General features: G+C 61.4%; 1 protein-coding gene across 1 annotated transcript in view; it reads right to left on the bottom strand.

Moving 5' to 3' along the window:
- Positions 1–20,465, bottom strand: part of LOC121840108 (intestinal mucin-like protein) — a 34,221-nt gene that overhangs the window by 7,458 nt on the left and 6,298 nt on the right. The window lies entirely within an intron of this gene.

Raw genomic sequence — 20,465 nt, 5'->3', positions numbered from 1 at the left:
TCAGAGAGTGTGGTCACGGCCAAGACCTATCCCATCTCCCCTGAGAAACCCTCGGAGAGTGTGGTCACGGCCAGGGCCTATCGCATCTCACCTATCCCATCACGGCCCCTATGAGATACCCTCAGAGAGTGGTCACGGCCAGGACCTATCCCATCTCCCCCTGAGAGAGTGTGGTCACGGCCAGGACCTATCCCATCTCCCCTGAGAACCCTCAGAGAGTGTGGTCACGGCCAGGACCTATCCCATCTCCCCTGAGACACCCTCAGAGAGTGGGGTCACGGCCAGGGTCCCCATATCCCATCTCCCCTGAGACACCCTCAGAGAGTGGGGTCACGGCCAGGGTCCCCTATCCCATCTCCCCCTGAGACACCCTCAGAGAGTGGGGTCACGGCCAGGGTCCCCTATCCCATCTCCCCTGAGACACCCTCAGAGAGTGGGGTCACGGCCATCTATCCCATCTCCCCTGAGACACCCTCAGAGAGTGGGGTCACGGCCAGGGTCCCCATATCCCATCTCCCCTGAGATACCCTCAGAGAGTGGTGGTCACGGCCAGGACCTATCCCATCTCCCCTGAGACACCCTCAGAGAGTGTGGTCACGGCCAGGACCTATCCCATCTCCCCCTGAGACACCCTCGGAGAGTGGGGTCACGGCCAGGGTCCCCATATCCCATCTCCCCTGAGACACCCTCAGAGAGTGGGTCACGGCCAGGGTCCCCTATCCCATCTCCCCTGAGACACCCTCAGAGAGTGGGGTCACGGCCAGGGTCCCCTATCCCATCTCCCCCTGAGACACCCTCAGAGAGTGGGGTCCCCAGGGTCTCCATATCCCATCTACCCCTGAGACACCCTCAGAGAGTGGGGTCACGGCCAGGGTCCCCATATCCCATCTCCCCCTGAGACACCCTCAGAGAGTGGGGTCACGGCCAGGGTCCCCATATCCCATCTCCCCTGAGACACCCTCAGAGAGTGGGGTCACGGCCAGGGTCATATCCCATCTCCCCTGAGACACCCTCAGAGAGTGGGGTCACGGCCAGGGTCCCCTATCCCATCTCCCCTGAGACACCCTCAGAGAGTGGGGTCACGGCCAGGGTCCCCATATCCCATCTCCCCTGAGACACCCTCAGAGAGTGGGGTCACGGCCAGGGTCTATCCCATCTCCCCCTGAGAAACCCTCAGAGAGTGGGGTCACGGCCAGGGTCCCCTATCCCATCTCCCCTGAGACACCCTCAGAGAGTGGGGTCACGGCCAGGGTCCCCATATCCCATCTCCCCTGAGACACCCTCAGAGAGTGGGGTCACGGCCAGGGTCCCCTATCCCATCTCCCCTGAGACACCCTCAGAGAGTGGGGTCACGGCCAGGGTCCCCATATCCCATCTCCCCTGAGACACCCTCAGAGAGTGGGGTCACGGCCAGGGTCTATCCCTATCCTCCCCCTGAGAAACCCTCAGAGAGTGGGGTCACGGCCAGGGTCCCATATCCCATCTCCCCTGAGACACCCTCAGAGAGTGGGGTCACGGCCAGGGTCCCCATATCCCATCTCCCCCTGAGACACCCTCAGAGAGTGGGGTCACGGCCAGGGTCCCCATATCCCATCTCCCCTGAGACACCCTCAGAGAGTGGGGTCACGGCCAGGGTCCCCTATCCCATCTCCCCTGAGACACCCTCAGAGAGTGGGGTCACGGCCAGGGTCTATCCCATCTCCCCCTGAGACACACTCAGACAGTGGGGTCACGGCCAGGGTCTCCATATCCCATCTTCCCCTGAGACACCCTCAGAGAGTGTGGTCATGGCCAGGGTCTATCCCATCTCCCCCTGAGAAACACTCGGAGAGTGTGGTCATGGCCAGGGTCTATCCCATCTCCCCCTGAGACACCCTCAGAGAGTGGGTCACGGCCAGGGTCCCCATATCCCATCTCCCCTGAGACACCCTCAGAGAGTGGGGTCACGGCCAGGACCTATCCCATCTCCCCTGAGACACCCTCAGAGAGTGTGGTCACGGCCAGGGACCTATCCCATCTCCCCCTGAGACACCCTCAGAGAGTGTGGTCACGGCCAGGACCTATCCCATCTCCCCTGAGAAACCCTCAGAGAGTGTGGTCACGGCCAGGACCTATCCCATCTCCCCTGAGACACCCTCAGAGAGTGGGGTCACGGCCAGGACCTATCCCATCTCCCCCTGAGACACCCTCAGAGAGTGTGGTCAATGACACGACCTATCTCATTTCCCCTGAGACACCCTCGGAGAGTTTGGTCAATGACACGACCTATCTCATCTCCCCTGAGATACCCTCAGAGAGTGTGGTCACGGCCAGGACCTATCCCATCTCCCTCTGAGACAACCTTGGAGAGTGTGGTCAATGACACGACCTATCTCATCTCCCCTGAGATACCCTCAGAGAGTGTGGTCACGGCCAGGACCTATCCCATCTCCCCCTGAGACACCCTCGGAGAGTGTGGTATCGACCTATCTCCCCTGAGACACCCTCAGAGAGTGGGGTCACGGCCAGGACCTATCGCATCTCACCTGAGATACCCTCAGAGAGTGTGGTCACGGCCAGGACCTATCCCATCTCCCCCTGAGAAACCCTCGGAGAGTGTGGTCACGGCCAGGACCTATCGCATCTCCCCTGAGATACCCTCGGAGAGTGTGGTCAATGACACGACCTATCCCATCTCCCCTTGAGACACCCTCGGAGAGTGGGGTCACGGCCAGGGTCTATCCCATCTCCCCCTGAGACAACCTCAGAGAGTGGGGTCACGGCCAGGGTCCCCATATCCCATCTCCCCCTGAGACACCCTCAGAGAGTGGTGTCACGGACAGGGTCTCCATATCCCATCTCCCCTGAGACACCCTCAGAGAGTGTGGTCATGGCCAGGGTCTATCCCATCTCCCCCTGAGAAACACTCGGAGAGTGGGGTCACGGCCAGGGTCTCCATATCCCATCTCCCCCTGAGAAACCCTCAGAGAGTGTGGTCACGGTCAGGACCTATCGCATCTCCCCTGAGAAACCCTCAGAGAGTGGGGTCTCAGGTCCCCTATCCCATCTCCCCCTGAGACACCCTCAGAGAGTGGGGTCACGGCCAGGGTCCCCTATCCCATCTCCCCTGAGACACCCTCAGAGAGTGGGGTCACGGCCAGGACCTATCCCATCTCCCCTGAGACACCCTCAGAGAGTGTGGTCATGGCCAGGGACCTATCCCATCTCCCCTGAGACACCCTCAGAGAGTGGGGTCACGGCCAGGTCCCTATCCCATCTCCCCTGAGACACCCTCAGAGAGTGGGGTCACGGCCAGGGTCCCCATATCCCATCTCCCCTGAGACACCCTCAGAGAGTGGGGTCACGGCCAGGGTCTATCCCATCTCCCCTGAGACACCCTCAGAGAGTGGGGTCACGGCCAGGGTCCCCTATCCCATCTCCCCTGAGACACCCTCAGAGAGTGGGGTCACGGCCAGGGTCCCCATATCCCATCTCCCCCTGAGACACCCTCAGAGAGTGGGGTCACGGCCAGGGTCCCCATATCCCATCTCCCCTGAGACACCCTCAGAGAGTGGGGTCACGGCCAGGGTCCCCATATCCCATCTCCCCCTGAGACACCCTCAGAGAGTGGGGTCACGGCCAGGGTCCCCTATCCCATCTCCCCTGAGACACCCTCAGAGAGTGGGGTCACGGCCAGGGTCCCCCTATCCCATCTCCCCTGAGACACCCTCAGAGAGTGGGGTCACGGCCAGGGTCTATCCCATCTCCCCTGAGACACCCTCAGAGAGTGGGGTCACGGCCAGGTCCCCTATCCCATCTCCCCTGAGACACCCTCAGAGAGTGGGGTCACGGCCAGGGTCTATCCCATCTCCCCTGAGACACCCTCAGAGAGTGGGGTCACGGCCAGGGTCCCCATATCCCATCTCCCCTGAGACACCCTCAGAGAGTGGGGTCACGGCCAGGGTCCCCATATCCCATCTCCCCTGAGACACCCTCAGAGAGTGGGGTCACGGCCAGGGTCCCCATATCCCATCTCCCCTGAGACACCCTCAGAGAGTGGGGTCACGGCCAGGGTCCCCATATCCCATCTCCCCTGAGACACCCTCAGAGAGTGGGGTCACGGCCAGGGTCCCCATATCCCATCTCCCCTGAGACACCCTCAGAGAGTGGGGTCACGGCCAGGGTCCCCATATCCCATCTCCCCTGAGACACCCTCAGAGAGTGGGGTCACGGCCAGGGTCTATCCCATCTCCCCTGAGACACCCTCAGAGAGTGGGGTCACGGCCAGGGTCCCCTATCCCATCTCCCCTGAGACACCCTCAGAGAGTGGGGTCACGGCCAGGGTCTCCTATCCCATCTCCCCTGAGACACCCTCAGAGAGTGGGGTCACGGCCAGGGTCCCCTATCCCATCTCCCCTGAGACACCCTCAGAGAGTGGGGTCACGGCCAGGACCTATCCCATCTCCCCTGAGACACCCTCAGAGAGTGGGGTCACGGCCAGGGTCCCCTATCCCATCTCCCCTGAGACACCCTCAGAGAGTGGGGTCACGGCCAGGGTCCCCATATCCCATCTCCCCTGAGACACCCTCAGAGAGTGGGGTCACGGCCAGGGTCCCTATCCCATCTCCCCTGAGACACCCTCAGAGAGTGGGGTCACGGCCAGGGTCCCCATATCCCATCTCCCCTGAGACACCCTCAGAGAGTGGGGTCACGGCCAGGGTCTATCCCATCTCCCCCTGAGACACCCTCAGAGAGTGGGGTCACGGCCAGGGTCCCCATATCCCATCTCCCCTGAGACACCCTCAGAGAGTGGGTCACGGCCAGGGTCTATCCCATCTCCCCTGAGACACCCTCAGAGAGTGGGGTCACGGACAGGGTCTCCATATCCCATCTACCCCTGAGACACCCTCAGAGAGTGGTGTCACGGACAGGGTCCCCATATCGCATCTCCCCTGAGATACCCTCGGAGAGTGTGGTCACGGCCAGGACCTATCCCATCTCCCCCTGAGACACCCTCGGAGAGTGGGGTCACGGCCAGGGTCCCCATATCCCATCTCCCCCTGAGACACCCTCAGAGAGTGGGGTCATGGCCAGGGTCCTCATATCCCATCTCCCCCTGAGACACACTCAGACAGTGGGGTCACGGCCAGGGTCTCCATATCCCATCTTCCCCTGAGACACCCTCAGAGAGTGTGGTCACGGCCAGGGTCTATCCCATCTCCCCCTGAGACACCCTCAGAGAGTGTGGTCATGGCCAGGGTCTATCCCATCTCCCCCTGAGAAACACTCGGAGAGTGGGGTCACGGCCAGGGTCTCCATATCCCATCTCCCCCTGAGAAACCCTCAGAGAGTGTGGTCACGGTCAGGACCTATCGCATCTCACCTGAGAAACCCTCAGAGAGTGTGGTCACGGCCAGGACCTATCGCATCTCACCTGAGATACCCTCAGAGAGTGTGGTCACGGCCAGGACCTATCCCATCTCCCCCTGAGAAACCCTCGGAGAGTGTGGTCACGGCCAGGACCTATCGCATCTCCCCTGAGACACCCTCAGAGAGTGTGGTCACGGCCAGGGACCTATCCCATCTCCCCTGAGACACCCTCAGAGAGTGGGGTCACGGCCAGGGTCTATCCCATCTCCCCTGAGACAACCCTCAGAGAGTGGGGTCACGGACAGGGTCTCCATATCCCATCTCCCCTGAGACACCCTCAGAGAGTGGGGTCACGGCCAGGGTCTATCCCATCTCCCCCTGAGAAACCCTCAGAGAGTGGGGTCACGGCCAGGGTCCCCATATCCCATCTCCCCTGAGACACCCTCAGAGTGTGGTCATGGCCAGAGTCTATCCCATCTCCCCCTGAGAAACCCTCAGAGAGTGGGGTCACGGCCAGGGTCCCCATATCCCATCTCCCCCTGAGTCACCCTCAGAGAGTGGGGTCATGGCCAGGGTCCCCATATCCCATCTACCCCTGAGACACCCTCAGAGAGTGGTGTCACGGACAGGGTCTCCATATCCCATCTCCCCTGAGACACCCTCAGAGAGTGGGGTCACGGCCAGGGTCTATCCCATCTCCCCTGAGACACCCTCAGAGAGTGGGGTCACGGCCAGGGTCTCCTATCCCATCTCCCCTGAGACACCCTCAGAGAGTGGGGTCACGGCCAGGGACCTATCCCATCTCCCCTGAGACACCCTCAGAGAGTGGGGTCACGGCCAGGACCTATCCCATCTCCCCTGAGATACCCTCAGAGAGTGTGGTCACGGCCAGGACCTATCCCATCTCCCCCTGAGAAACCCTCGGAGAGTGTGGTCACGGCCAGGACCTATCGCATCTCCCCTGAGATACCCTCGGAGAGTGTGGTCAATGACACGACCTATCCCGACCTATCCCATCTCCCCCTGAGACACCCTCAGAGAGTGGGGTCATGGCCAGGGCCTATCCCATCTCCCCCTGAGACACCCTCAGAGAGTGGGGTCCCGGCCAGGGTCCCCATATCCCATCTCCCCTGAGACACCCTCAGAGAGTGGGGTCATGGCCAGGGCCTATCCCATCTCCCCCTGAGACACCCTCAGAGAGTGGGGTCACGGCCAGGGTCTATCCCATCTCCCCCTGAGAAACCCTCGGAGAGTGGGGTCCCGGCCAGTGTCCCCATATCCCATCTCCCCCTGAGACACCCTCAGAGAGTGGGGTCACGGCCAGGGTCCCCATATCCCATCTCCCCTGAGACACCCTCAGAGAGTGGGGTCACGGCCAGGGTCTATCCCATCTCCCCCTGAGACACCCTCAGAGAGTGGGGTCACGGCCAGGGTCTATCCCATCTCCCCCTGAGAAACACTCGTAGAGTGTGGTCACGGCCAGGACCTATCCCATCTCCCCCTGAGACACCCTCAGAGAGTATGGTCACGGCCAGGGTCCCCATATCGCATCTCCCCTGAGATACCCTCAGAGAGTGTGGTCACGGCCAAGACCTATCCCATCTCCCACTGAGAAACCCCGGAGAGTGTGGTCTGAGATCCCATCTCCCCTGAGAAAGAGAGTGGGGTCACGGCCAGGACCTATCCCATCTCCCTCTGAGACAACCTTGGAGAGTGTGGTCAATGACACGACCTATCTCATCTCCCCTGAGATACCCTTGGAGAGTGTGGTCACGGCCAGGACCTATCCCATCTCCCCCTGAGACACCCTCGGAGAGTGTGGTGACGGCCAGGGTCCCCATATCCCATCTACCCCTGAGACACCCTCAGAGAGTGGGGTCACGGCCAGGGTCCCCATATCACATCTCCCCCTGAGACACCCTCAGAGAGTGGGGTCACGGCCAGGGTCCCCATATCCCATCTCCCCTGAGACACCCTCAGAGAGTGGGGTCACGGCCAGGGTCTATCCCATCTCCCCTGAGACACCCTCAGAGAGTGGGGTCACGGCCAGGGTCTATCCCATCTCCCCTGAGACACCCTCAGTGTGGTCTCCCCCTATCCCATCTCCCCTGAGACACCCTCAGAGAGTGGGGTCACGGCCAGGACCTATCCCATCTCCCCTGAGTGACACGACCTATCCCATCTCCCCTGAGACACCCTCAGAGAGTGTGGTCACGGCCAGGTCCCCTATCCCATCTCCCCTGAGACACCCTCAGAGAGTGGGGTCACGGCCAGGGTCCCCATATCCCATCTCCCCTGAGACACCCTCAGAGAGTGGGGTCACGGCCAGGGTCTATCCCATCTCCCCTGAGACACCCTCAGAGAGTGGGGTCACGGCCAGGGTCCCCATATCCCATCTCCCCTGAGACACCCTCAGAGAGTGGGGTCACGGCCAGGGTCCCCATATCCCATCTCCCCCTGAGACACCCTCAGAGAGTGGGGTCACGGCCAGGGTCCCCATATCCCATCTCCCCTGAGACACCCTCAGAGAGTGGGGTCACGGCCAGGGTCCCCTATCCCATCTCCCCTGAGACACCCTCAGAGAGTGGGGTCACGGCCAGGGTCTATCCCATCTCCCCTGAGAAACCCTCAGAGAGTGGGGTCACGGCCAGGGTCCCCATATCCCATCTCCCCTGAGACACCCTCAGAGAGTGGGGTCACGGCCAGGGTCCCCATATCCCATCTCCCCTGAGACACCCTCAGAGAGTGGGGTCACGGCCAGGGTCTATCCCATCTCCCCTGAGACACCCTCAGAGAGGGGGGGTCACGGCCAGGGTCCCCATATCCCATCTCCCCCTGAGACACCCTCAGAGAGTGGGGTCACGGCCAGGGTCCCCATATCCCATCTCCCCTGAGACACCCTCAGAGAGTGGGGTCACGGCCAGGGTCTATCCCATCTCCCCTGAGACACCTTCAGAGAGTGGGGTCACGGCCAGGGTCTATCCCATCTCCCCTGAGACACTCTCAGAGAGTGGGGTCACGGCCAGGGTCTCCATATCCCATCTCCCCTGAGACACTCTCAGAGAGTGGGGTCACGGCCAGGGTCTATCCCATCGTCCCCTGAGACACCCTCAGAGAGTGGGGTCATGGCCAGGGCCTATCCCATCTCCCCCTGAGACACCCTCAGAGAGTATGGTCACGGCCAGGGTCCCCATATCGCATCTCCCCTGAGATACCCTCAGAGAGTGGGGTCACGGCCAAGACCTATCCCATCTCCCCCTGAGACACCCTCAGAGAGTGTGGTCAATGACACGACCTATCTCATTTCCCCTGAGACACCCTCGGAGAGTTTGGTCAATGACACGACCTATCTCATCTCCCCTGAGACACCCTCAGAGTGTGGTCACGGGACCTATCCCATCTCCCCTGAGAAACCCTCGGAGAGTGTGGTCACGGCCAGGACCTATCCCATCTCCCCCTGAGAAACCCTCGGAGAGTGTGGTCACGGCCAGGACCTATCGCATCTCCCCCTGAGACACCCTTGGAGAGTGTGGTCAATGACACGACCTATCTCATTTCCCCTGAGATACCCTCGGAGAGTGTGGTCACGGCCAGGACCTATCCCATCTCCCCCTGAGACACCCTCGGAGAGTGTGGTCAATGACAGGACCTATCTCATCTCCCCTGAGATACCCTCGGAGAGTGTGGTCAATGACACGACCTATCTCATCTCCCCTGAGACACCCTCGGAGAGTGTGGTCAATGACACGACCTATCTCATCTCCCCTGAGATACCCTTGGAGAGTATGGTCACGGCCAGGACCTATCCCATCTCCCTCTGAGACAACCTTGGAGAGTGGGGTCACTGCCAGGGTCTATCCCATCTCCCCCTGAGAAACCCTCAGAGAGTGGGGTCACGGCCAGGGTCCCCATATCCCATCTCCCCCTGAGACACCCTCAGAGAGTGGGGTCACGGCCAGGACCTATCTCATCTCCCCTGAGACACCCTCGGAGAGTGTGGTGACGGCCAGGGTCCCCATATCCCATCTACCCCTGAGACACCCTCAGAGAGTGGGGTCACGGCCAGGGTCCCCATATCACATCTCCCCTGAGACACCCTCAGAGAGTGGGGTCACGGCCAGGGTCCCCATATCACATCTCCCCCTGAGACACCCTCAGAGAGTGGGGTCACGGCCAGGGTCTATCCCATCTCCCCCTGAGACAACCTCAGAGAGTGGGGTCACGGACAGGGTCTCCATATCCCATCTACCCCTGAGACACTCTCAGAGAGTGGGCTCACGGCCAGGGTCTATCCCATCTCCCCCTGAGACACCCTCTGAGAGTGTGGTCACGGACAGGGTCTCCATATCACATCTCCCCTGAGACACCCTCTGAGAGTGGGGTCACGGCCAGGGTCCCCATATCCCATCTCCCCTGAGACACCCTCAGAGAGTGGGGTCACGGCCAGGGTCTATCCCATCTCCCCTGAGACACCCTCAGAGAGTGGGGTCAATGCCAGGGACCTATCCCATCTCCCCTGAGACACCCTCAGAGAGTGGGGTCACGGCCAGGGTCCCCATATCCCATCTCCCCTGAGACACCCTCAGAGAGTGGGGTCACGGCCAGGGTCTATCCCATCTCCCCTGAGACACCCTCAGAGAGTGGGGTCACGGCCAGGGTCCCCATATCCCATCTCCCCTGAGACACCCTCAGAGAGTGGGGTCACGGCCAGGGTCCCCATATCCCATCTCCCCTGAGACACCCTCAGAGAGTGGGGTGCCAGACATCCCATCTCCCCCTGAGACACCCTGGGAGAGTGGGGTCACGGCCAGGGTCCCCATATCCCATCTCCCCTGAGACACCCTCAGAGGGGTCACGGCCAGGGTCCCATCTCCCCTGAGACACCCTCAGAGAGTGGGGTCCCCAGGGTCCCCATATCCCATCTCCCCTGAGACACCCTCAGAGAGTGGGGTCACGGCCAGGGTCCCCATATCCCATCTCCCCTGAGACACCCTCAGAGAGTGGGGTCACGGCCAGGGCCTATCCCATCATCTCCCCTGAGACACCCTCAGAGAGTGGGGTCACGGCCAGGGTCCCCTATCCCATCTCCCCTGAGACACCCTCAGAGAGTGGGGTCACGGCCAGGGTCTATCCCATCTCCCCCTGAGACACCCTCAGAGAGTGGGGTCACGGCCAGGGTCCCCATATCCCATCTCCCCCTGAGACACCCTCAGAGAGTGGGGTCACGGCCAGGGTCCCCATATCCCATCTCCCCTGAGACACCCTCAGAGAGTGGGGGGGTCATCTCCCCCTGAGACACCTTCAGTGGGGTCCGGCCAGGGTCTATCCCATCTCCCCTGAGACACCTCAGAGAGTGGGGTCACGGCCAGGGTCCCCATATCCCATCTCCCCTGAGACACCCTCAGAGAGTGGGGTCACGGCCAGGGTCCCCATATCCCATCTCCCCTGAGACACCCTCAGAGAGTGGGGTCACGGCCAGGGTCCCCATATCCCATCTCCCCTGAGACACCCTCAGAGAGTGGGGTCACGGCCAGGGTCCCCATATCCCATCTCCCCTGAGACACCCTCAGAGAGTGGGGTCACGGCCAGGGTCTATCCCATCTCCCCTGAGACACCCTCAGAGAGTGGGGTCACGGCCAGGGTCTATCCCATCTCCCCTGAGACACCCTCAGAGAGTGGGGTCACGGCCAGGGCCTATCCCATCTCCCCTGAGACACCCTCTGAGAGTGTGGTCACGGCCAGGATCTATCCCATCTCCCCTGAGACACCCTCAGAGAGTGGGGTCACGGCCAGGGTCCCCATATCCCATCTACCCCTGAGACACCCTCAGAGAGTGGGGTCACGGCCAGGGTCCCCATATCCATCTCCCCCTGAGACACCCTCAGAGAGTGGGGTCACGGCCAGGGTCCCCATATCACATCTCCCCCTGAGACACCCTCAGAGAGTGGGGTCACGGCCAGGGTCCCCATTTCCCATCTCCCCCTGAGACACCCTCAGAGAGTGGGGTCACGGCCAGGGTCTCCATATCCCATCTCCCCCTGAGACACCCTCAGAGAGTGGGGTCACGGCCAGGGTCCCCATATCCCATCTCCCCCTGTGACACCCTCAGAGAGTGGGGTCACGGCCAGGGTCTATCCCATCTCCCCCTGAGACACCCTCAGAGAGTGGGGTCATGGCCAGGGCCTATCCCATCTCCCCTGAGACACCCTCAGAGAGTGGGGTCACGGCCAGGGTCTATCCCATCTCCCCTGAGACACCTCAGAGAGTGGGGTCATGGCCAGGGCCTATCCCATCTCCCCTGAGACACCCTCAGAGAGTGGGGTCACGGCCAGGGTCTATCCCATCTCCCCTGAGACACCCTCAGAGAGTGGGGTCACGGCCAGGGTCCCCTATCCCATCTCCCCCTGAGACACCCTCAGAGAGTGGGGTCACGGCCAGGGTCCCCATATCCCATCTCCCCTGAGACACCTCAGAGAGTGGGGTCACGGCCAGGGTCTCCATATCCCATCTCCCCTGAGACACCCTCAGAGAGTGGGGTCACGGCCAGGGTCTATCCCATCTCCCCTGAGACACTCTCAGAGAGTGGGGTCACGGCCAGGGTCTCCATATCCCATCTCCCCTGAGACACTCTCAGAGAGTGGGGTCACACAGGGTCTATCCCATCTCCCCCTGAGACACTCTCAGAGAGTGGGGTCAGGGTCTATCCCATCTCCCCTGAGACACCCTCAGAGAGTGGGGTCACGGCCAGGGTCTATCCCATCTCCCCTGAGACACCTCAGAGAGTGGGGTCATGGCCAGGGCCTATCCCATCTCCCCCTGAGACACCCTCAGAGAGTGGGGTCACGGCCAGGGTCTATCCCATCTCCCCTGAGACAACCTCAGAGACGGCCAGGGCCTATCCCATCTCCCCCTGAGACACCCTCAGAGAGTATGGTCACGGCCAGGGTCCCCATATCGCATCTCCCCTGAGATACCCTCAGAGAGTGGGGTCACGGCCAAGACCTATCCCATCTCCCCCTGAGACACCCTCAGAGAGTGTGGTCAATGACACGACCTATCTCATTTCCCCTGAGACACCCTCGGAGAGTTTGGTCAATGACACGACCTATCTCATCTCCCCTGAGATACCCTCAGAGAGTGTGGTCACGGCCAGGACCTATCCCATCTCCCTCTGAGACAACCTTGGAGAGTGTGGTCAATGACACGACCTATCTCATCTCCCCTGAGATACCCTCAGAGAGTGTGGTCACGGCCAGGACCTATCCCATCTCCCCCTGAGACACCCTCAGAGAGTGTGGTCAATGACACGACCTATCTCATTTCCCCTGAGATACCCTCAGAGAGTGTGGTCAATGACACGACCTATCTCATCTCCCCTGAGATACCCTCAGAGAGTGTGGTCAATGACACGACCTATCTCATCTCCCCTGAGACACCCTCAGAGAGTGTGGTCAATGACACGACCTATCTCATTTCCCCTGAGATACCCTTGGAGAGTATGGTCACGGCCAGGACCTATCCCATCTCCCTCTGAGACAACCTTGGAGAGTGTGGTCAATGACACGACCTATCTCATCTCCCCTGAGATACCCTCAGAGAGTGTGGTCACGGCCAGGACCTATCCCATCTCCCCCTGAGACACCCTCAGAGAGTGTGGTCACGGCCAGGGTCCCCATATCCCATCTCCCCTGAGACACCCTCAGAGAGTGGGGTCACGGCCAGGGTCCCCATATCCCATCTCCCCTGAGACACCCTCAGAGAGTGGGGTCACGGCCAGGGTCTCTATCCCATCTCCCCTGAGACAACCTCAGAGAGTGGGGTCATGGCCAGGGCCTATCCCATCTCCCCTGAGACACCCTCAGAGAGTGGGGTCACGGCCAGGGTCTATCCCATCTCCCCTGAGACACCCTCAGAGAGTGGGGTCACGGCCAGGGTCTATCCCATCTCCCCCTGAGACACCCTCAGAGAGTGGGGTCACGGCCAGGGTCTATCCCATCTCCCCCTGAGACACCCTCAGAGAGTGGGGTCACGGCCAGGGTCTATCCCATCTCCCCCTGAGACACCCTCAGAGAGTGGGGTCACGGCCAGGGTCCCCATATCCCATCTCCCCTGAGATACCCTCAGAGAGTGTGGTCACGGCCAGGACCTATCCCACTCCCCCTGAGACACCTCAGAGAGTGGGGTCACGGCCAGGTCCCCTATCTCATCTCCCCTGAGATACCCTCAGAGAGTGGGGTCACGGCCAGGACCTATCCCATCTCCCCTGAGACACCCTCAGAGAGTGGGGTCACGGCCAGGGACCTATCCATCTCCCCTGAGATACCCTCAGAGAGTGTGGTCAATGACACGACCTATCTCATCTCCCCTGAGATACCCTCAGAGAGTGTGGTCAATGACACGACCTATCTCATCTCCCCTGAGACACCCTCAGAGAGTGTGGTCAATGACACGACCTATCTCATTTCCCCTGAGATACCCTTGGAGAGTATGGTCACGGCCAGGACCTATCCCATCTCCCTCTGAGACAACCTTGGAGAGTGTGGTCAATGACACGACCTATCTCATCTCCCCTGAGATACCCTTGGAGAGTGTGGTCACGGCCAGGACCTATCCCATCTCCCCCTGAGACACCCTCGGAGAGTGTGGTGACGGCCAGGGTCCCCATATCCCATCTACCCCTGAGACACCCTCAGAGAGTGGGGTCACGGCCAGGGTCCCCATATCCCATCTCCCCCTGAGACACCCTCAGAGAGTGGGGTCACGGCCAGGGTCTATCCCATCTCCCCCTGAGACACCCTCAGAGAGTGGGGTCACGGCCAGGGTCTATCCCATCTCCCCCTGAGACACCCTCAGAGAGTGGGCTCACGGCCAGGGTCTATCCCATCTCCCCCTGAGACACCCTCTGAGAGTGTGGTCAATGACACGACCTATCGCATCTCCCCTGAGATACCCTCGGAGAGTGTGGTCAAGGCCAGGACCTATCCCATCTCCCCCTGAGACACCCTCGGAGAGTGGGGTCACGGCCAGGGTCCCCATATCCCATCGTCCCCTGAGACACCCTCAGAGAGTGGGGTCACGGCCAGGGTCTATCCCATCTCCCCCTGAGAAACCCTCAGAGAGTGGGGTCACGGCCAGGGTCCCCATATCCCATCTCCCCCTGAGACACCCTCAGAGAGTGGGGTCACGGCCAGGGTCCCCATATCCCATCTCCCCCTGAGACACCCTCAGAGAGTGGGGTCACGGCCAGGGTCCCCATATCCCATCTCCCCCTGAGACACCCTCAGAGAGTGGGGTCACGGCCAGGGTCCCCATATCCCATCTCCCCTGAGACACCCTCAGAGAGTGGGGTCACGGCCAGGGTCCCCTATCCCATCTCCCCCTGAGACACCTCAGAGAGTGGGGTCACGGCCAGGGCCTATCCCATCTCCCCTGAGACACCCTCAGAGAGTGGGGTCACGGCCAGGGTCTATCCCATCTCTCCCCTGAGACACCTCAGAGAGTGGGGTCACGGCCAGGGTCCCTATCCCATCTCCCCTGAGACACCCTCAGAGAGTGGGGTCACGGCCAGGGTCTATCCCATCTCCCCTGAGACACCCTCAGAGAGTGGGGTCACGGCCAGGGTCTATCCCATCTCCCCTGAGACACCCTCAGAGAGTGGGGTCACGGCCAGGGTCCCCATATCCCATCTCCCCTGAGACACCCTCAGAGAGTGGGGTCACGGCCAGGACCTATCCCATCTCCCCTGAGACACCTCAGAGAGTGGGGTCACGGCCAGGGACCTATCCCCATCTATCATCTCCCCTGAGACACCCTCAGAGAGTGGGGTCACGGCCAGGGTCCCCATATCCCATCTCCCCTGAGACACCCTCAGAGAGTGGGGTCACGGCCATTTCCCCTGAGGTACCCTATCCCATCATCTCCCCTGAGACACCCTCAGAGAGTGTGGGCCAGGACCTATCTCATCTCCCCTGAGATACCCAGGGTCACGGCCAGGACCTATCCCATCTCCCCCTGAGACCCTCAGAGAGTGTGGTCTGGCCAGACCTATCCATCTCCCCTGAGATACCCTTGGAGAGTGGGTCACGGCCAGGACCTATCCCATCTCCCCTGAGACACCCTCAGAGAGTGTGGTCACGGCCAGGGTCCCCATATCCCATCTCCCCTGAGACACCCTCAGAGAGTGGGGTCACGGCCAGGGGCCAGGGTCCCATATCCATCTCCCCTGAGACACCCTCAGAGAGTGGGGTCACGGCCAGGGTCTATCCCATCTCCCCCTGAGACAACCTCAGAGAGTGGGGTCACGGACAGGGTCTCCATATCCCATCTACCCCTGAGACACTCTCAGAGAGTGGGCTCACGGCCAGGGTCTATCCCATCTCCCCCTGAGACACCCTCTGAGAGTGTGGTCAATGACACGACCTATCGCATCTCCCCTGAGATACCCTCGGAGAGTGTGGTCAAGGCCAGGAGCTATCCCATCTCCCCCTGAGACACCCTCGGAGAGTGGGGTCACGGCCAGGGTCCCCATATCCCATCGTCCCCTGAGACACCCTCAGAGAGTGGGGTCATGGCCAGGGCCTATCCCATCTCCCCCTGAGACACCCTCAGAGAGTATGGTCACGGCCAGGGTCCCCATATCGCATCTCCCCTGAGATACCCTCAGAGAGTGGGGTCACGGCCAGGGTCCCCATATCCCATCTCCCCTGAGACACCCTCAGAGAGTGGGGTCACGGCCAGGGTCCCCATATCCCATCTCCCCCTGAGACACCCTCAGAGAGTGGGGTCACGGCCAGGGTCCCCATATCCCATCTCCCCCTGAGACACCCTCAGAGAGTGGGGTCACGGCCAGGGTCTATCCCATCTCCCCCTGAGACAACCTCAGAGAGTGGGGTCATGGCCAGGGCCTATCCCATCTCCCCCTGAGACACCCTCAGAGAGTGGGGTCACGGCCAGGGTCTATCCCATCTCCCCCTGAGACAACCTCAGAGAGTGGGGTCACGGCCAGGGTCTATCCCATCTCCCCTGAGACACCCTCAGAGAGTGGGGTCACGGCCAGGGTCTATCCCATCTCCCCTGAGACACCCTCAGAGAGTGGGGTCACGGCCAGGGTCTATCCCATCTCCCCTGAGACACCCTCAGAGAGTGGGGTCACGGGCCAGGGTCCCCATATCCCATCATCTCCCCTGAGACACCCTCAGAGAGTGGGTCACGGCCAGGGTCCCCATATCCCATCTCCCCTGAGACACCCTCAGAGAGTGGGGTCACGGCCAGGGTCTATCCCATCTCCCCTGAGACACTCTCAGAGAGTGGGGTCACGGCCAGGTCTATCCCATCTCCCCTGAGACACTCTCAGAGAGTGGGGTCACGGCCAGGGTCTATCCCATCTCCCCTGAGACACCTCAGAGAGTGGGGTCACGGCCAGGGTCTATCCCATCTCCCCCTGAGACACTCTCAGAGAGTGGGGTCACGGACAGGGTCTATCCCATCTCCCCCTGAGACACCCTCAGAGAGTGGGGTCACGGCCAGGGTCTATCCCATCTCCCCCTGAGAAACACTCGTAGAGTGTGGTCACGGCCAGGACCTATCTCATCTCCTCCTGAGACACCCTCAGAGAGTGGGGTCACGGCCAGGACCTATCTCATCTCCCCCTGAGACACCCTCAGAGAGTGGGGTCACGGCCAGGACCTATCTCATCTCCCCCTGAGACACCCTCAGAGAGTGGGGTCACGGCCAGGGTCTATCCCATCTCCCCCTGAGAAACACTCGTAGAGTGTGGTCACGGCCAGGACCTATCCCATCTCCCCCTGAGACACCCTCAGAGAGTATGGTCACGGCCAGGGTCCCCATATCGCATCTCCCCTGAGATACCCTCAGAGAGTGTGGTCACGGCCAGGGACCTATCCCATCTCCCCTGAGACACCCTCAGAGAGTGTGGGGGACCTATCATCTCCCCCTGAGACACCCTCAGAGAGTGGGGTCACGGCCAGGACCTATCTCATCTCCCCTGAGACACCCTCAGAGAGTGGGGTCACGGCCAGGGTCTATCCCATCTCCCCTGAGAAACACTCAGAGAGTGTGGTCACGGCCAAGACCTATCCATCTCCCCTGAGACACCCTCAGAGAGTGGGGTCACGGCCAGGGTCTATCCCATCTCCCCTGAGAAACACTCAGAGAGTGGGGTCACGGCCAGGGTCTATCCCATCTCCCCTGAGACACCCTCAGAGAGTATGGTCACGGCCAGGGTCCCCATATCCCATCTCCCCTGAGATACCCTCAGAGAGTGTGGTCACGGCCAGGACCTATCCCATCTCCCCTGAGACACCCTCGGAGAGTGTGGTGACGGCCAAGGTCCCCATATCCCATCTACCCCTCAGACACCCTCAGAGAGTATGGGTCACGGCCAGGGTCCCCATATCACATCTCCCCCTGAGACACCCTCAGAGAGTGGGGTCACGGCCAGGGTCTATCCCATCTCCCCCTGAGACAACCTCAGAGAGTGGGGTCACGGACAGGGTCTCCATATCCCATCTACCCCTGAGACACTCTCAGAGAGTGGGCTCACGGCCAGGGTCTATCCCATCTCCCCCTGAGACACCCTCAGAGAGTGGGGTCACGGCCAGGACCTATCCCATCTCCCCTGAGATACCCTCGGAGAGTGTGGTCAAGGCCAGGAGCTATCCCATCTCCCCCTGAGACACCCTCGGAGAGTGGGGTCACGGCCAGGGTCCCCATATCCCATCGTCCCCTGAGACACCCTCAGAGAGTGGGGTCACGGCCAGGGTCTATCCCATCTCCCCCTGAGACACCCTCAGAGAGTGTGGTCACGGCCAGGGTCCCCATATCCCATCTCCCCTGAGACACCCTCAGAGAGTGGGGTCACGGCCAGGGTCCCCATATCCCATCTCCCCCTGAGACACCCTCAGAGAGTGGGGTCACGGCCAGGGTCCCCATATCCCATCTCCCCTGAGACACCCTCAGAGAGTGGGGTCACGGCCAGGGTCTATCCCATCTCCCCCTGAGACACCCTCGGAGAGTGGGGTCACGGCCAGGGTCCCCATATCCCATCTCCCCCTGAGACACCCTCAGAGAGTGGGGTCACGGCCAGGGTCCCCATATCCCATCTCCCCTGAGACACCCTCAGAGAGTGGGGTCACGGCCAGGGTCCCCATATCCCATCTCCCTGAGAGACACCCTCAGAGAGTGGGGTCACGGCCAGGGTCCCCATATCCCATCTCCCCTGAGACACCCTCAGAGAGTGGGGTCACGGCCAGGGATCCCATCTCCCCTGAGACACCCTCAGAGAGTGGGGTCACGGCCAGGGTCTATCCCATCTCCCCTGAGACACCTCAGAGAGTGGGGTCACGGCCAGGGTCTATCCCATCTCCCCCTGAGACACTCTCAGAGAGTGGGGTCACGGCCAGGGTCTATCCCATCTCCCCCTGAGACACTCTCAGAGAGTGGGGTCACGGCCAGGGTCTATCCCATCTCCCCCTGAGACACTCTCAGAGAGTGGGGTCACGGACAGGGTCTATCCCATCTCCCCCTGAGACACCCTCAGAGAGTGGGGTCACGGCCAGGGTCTATCCCATCTCCCCCTGAGAAACACTCGTAGAGTGTGGTCACGGCCAGGACCTATCTCATCTCCCCCTGAGACACCCTCAGAGAGTGGGGTCACGGCCAGGACCTATCTCATCTCCCCCTGAGACACCCTCAGAGTGTGGGGTCACGGCCAGGACCTATCCCATCTCCCCCTGAGATACCCTCAGAGAGTATGGTCACGGCCAGGGTCCCCATATCGCATCTACCCTGAGATACCCTCAGAGAGTGTGGTCACGGCCAAGACCTATCCCATCTCCCCCTGAGATACCCTCAGAGAGTGTGGTCACGGCCAAGACCTATCTCATCTCCCCCTGAGACACCCTCAGAGAGTGGGGTCACGGCCAGGACCTATCTCATCTCCCCCTGAGACACCCTCAGAGAGTGGGGTCACGGCCAGGGTCTATCCCATCTCCCCCTGAGAAACACTCGTAGAGTGGGGTCACGGCCAGGGTCTATCCCATCTCCCCCTGAGACACCCTCAGAGAGTATGGTCACGGCCAGGGTCCCCATATCGCATCTCCCCTGAGATACCCTCGGAGAGTGTGGTCACGGCCAGGACCTATCCCATCTCCCCCTGAGACACCCTCGGAGAGTGTGGTGACGGCCAGGGTCCCCATATCCCATCTACCCCTCAGACACCCTCGGAGAGTGGGGTCACGGCCAGGGTCCCCATATCCCATCGTCCCCTGAGACACCCTCAGAGAGTGGGGTCACGGCCAGGGTCTATCCCATCTCCCCCTGAGAAACCCTCAGAGAGTGGGGTCACGGACAGGGTCTCCATATCCCATCTACCCCTGAGACACCCTCAGAGAGTGGTGTCACGGACAGGGTCCCCATATCGCATCTCCCCTGAGATACCCTCGGAGAGTGTGGTCACGGCCAGGACCTATACCATCTCCCCCTGAGACACCCTCGGAGAGTGGGGTCACGGCCAGGGTCCCCATATCCCATCTCCCCTGAGACACCCTCAGAGAGTGGGGTCACGGCCAGGGTCCCCATATCCCATCTCCCCTTTGAGACACCCTCAGAGAGTGGGGTCACGGCCAGGGTCTATCCCATCTCCCCCTGAGACAACCTCAGAGAGTGGGGTCATGGCCAGGGCCTATCCCATCTCCCCCTGAGACACCCTCAGAGAGTGGGGTCACGGCCAGGGTCTATCCCATCTCCCCCTGAGACAACCTCAGAGAGTGGGGTCATGGCCAGGGCCTATCCCATCTCCCCCTGAGACACCCTCAGAGAGTGGGGTCACGGCCAGGGTCTATCCCATCTCCCCTGAGACACCCTCAGAGAGTGGGGTCACGGCCAGGGTCTATCCCATCTCCCCCTGAGACACCCTCAGAGAGTGGGGTCACGGACAGGGTCCCCATATCCCATCTCCCCCTGAGACACTCTCAGAGAGTGGGGTCACGGCCAGGGTCTCCATATCCCATCTCCCCTGAGACACCCTCAGAGAGTGGGGTCACGGCCAGGGTCTATCCCATCTCCCCCTGAGACACCTTCAGAGAGTGGGGTCACGG

This window comes from Oncorhynchus tshawytscha, linkage group LG19 (assembly GCF_018296145.1).
Source record: "Oncorhynchus tshawytscha isolate Ot180627B linkage group LG19, Otsh_v2.0, whole genome shotgun sequence".
In the NCBI taxonomy this organism is placed as follows: Eukaryota; Metazoa; Chordata; class Actinopteri; order Salmoniformes; family Salmonidae; genus Oncorhynchus; species Oncorhynchus tshawytscha.
The sequence above is the reverse complement of the archived record's forward strand: the minus strand, read 5'-3'. Positions and strand labels throughout refer to the sequence as shown.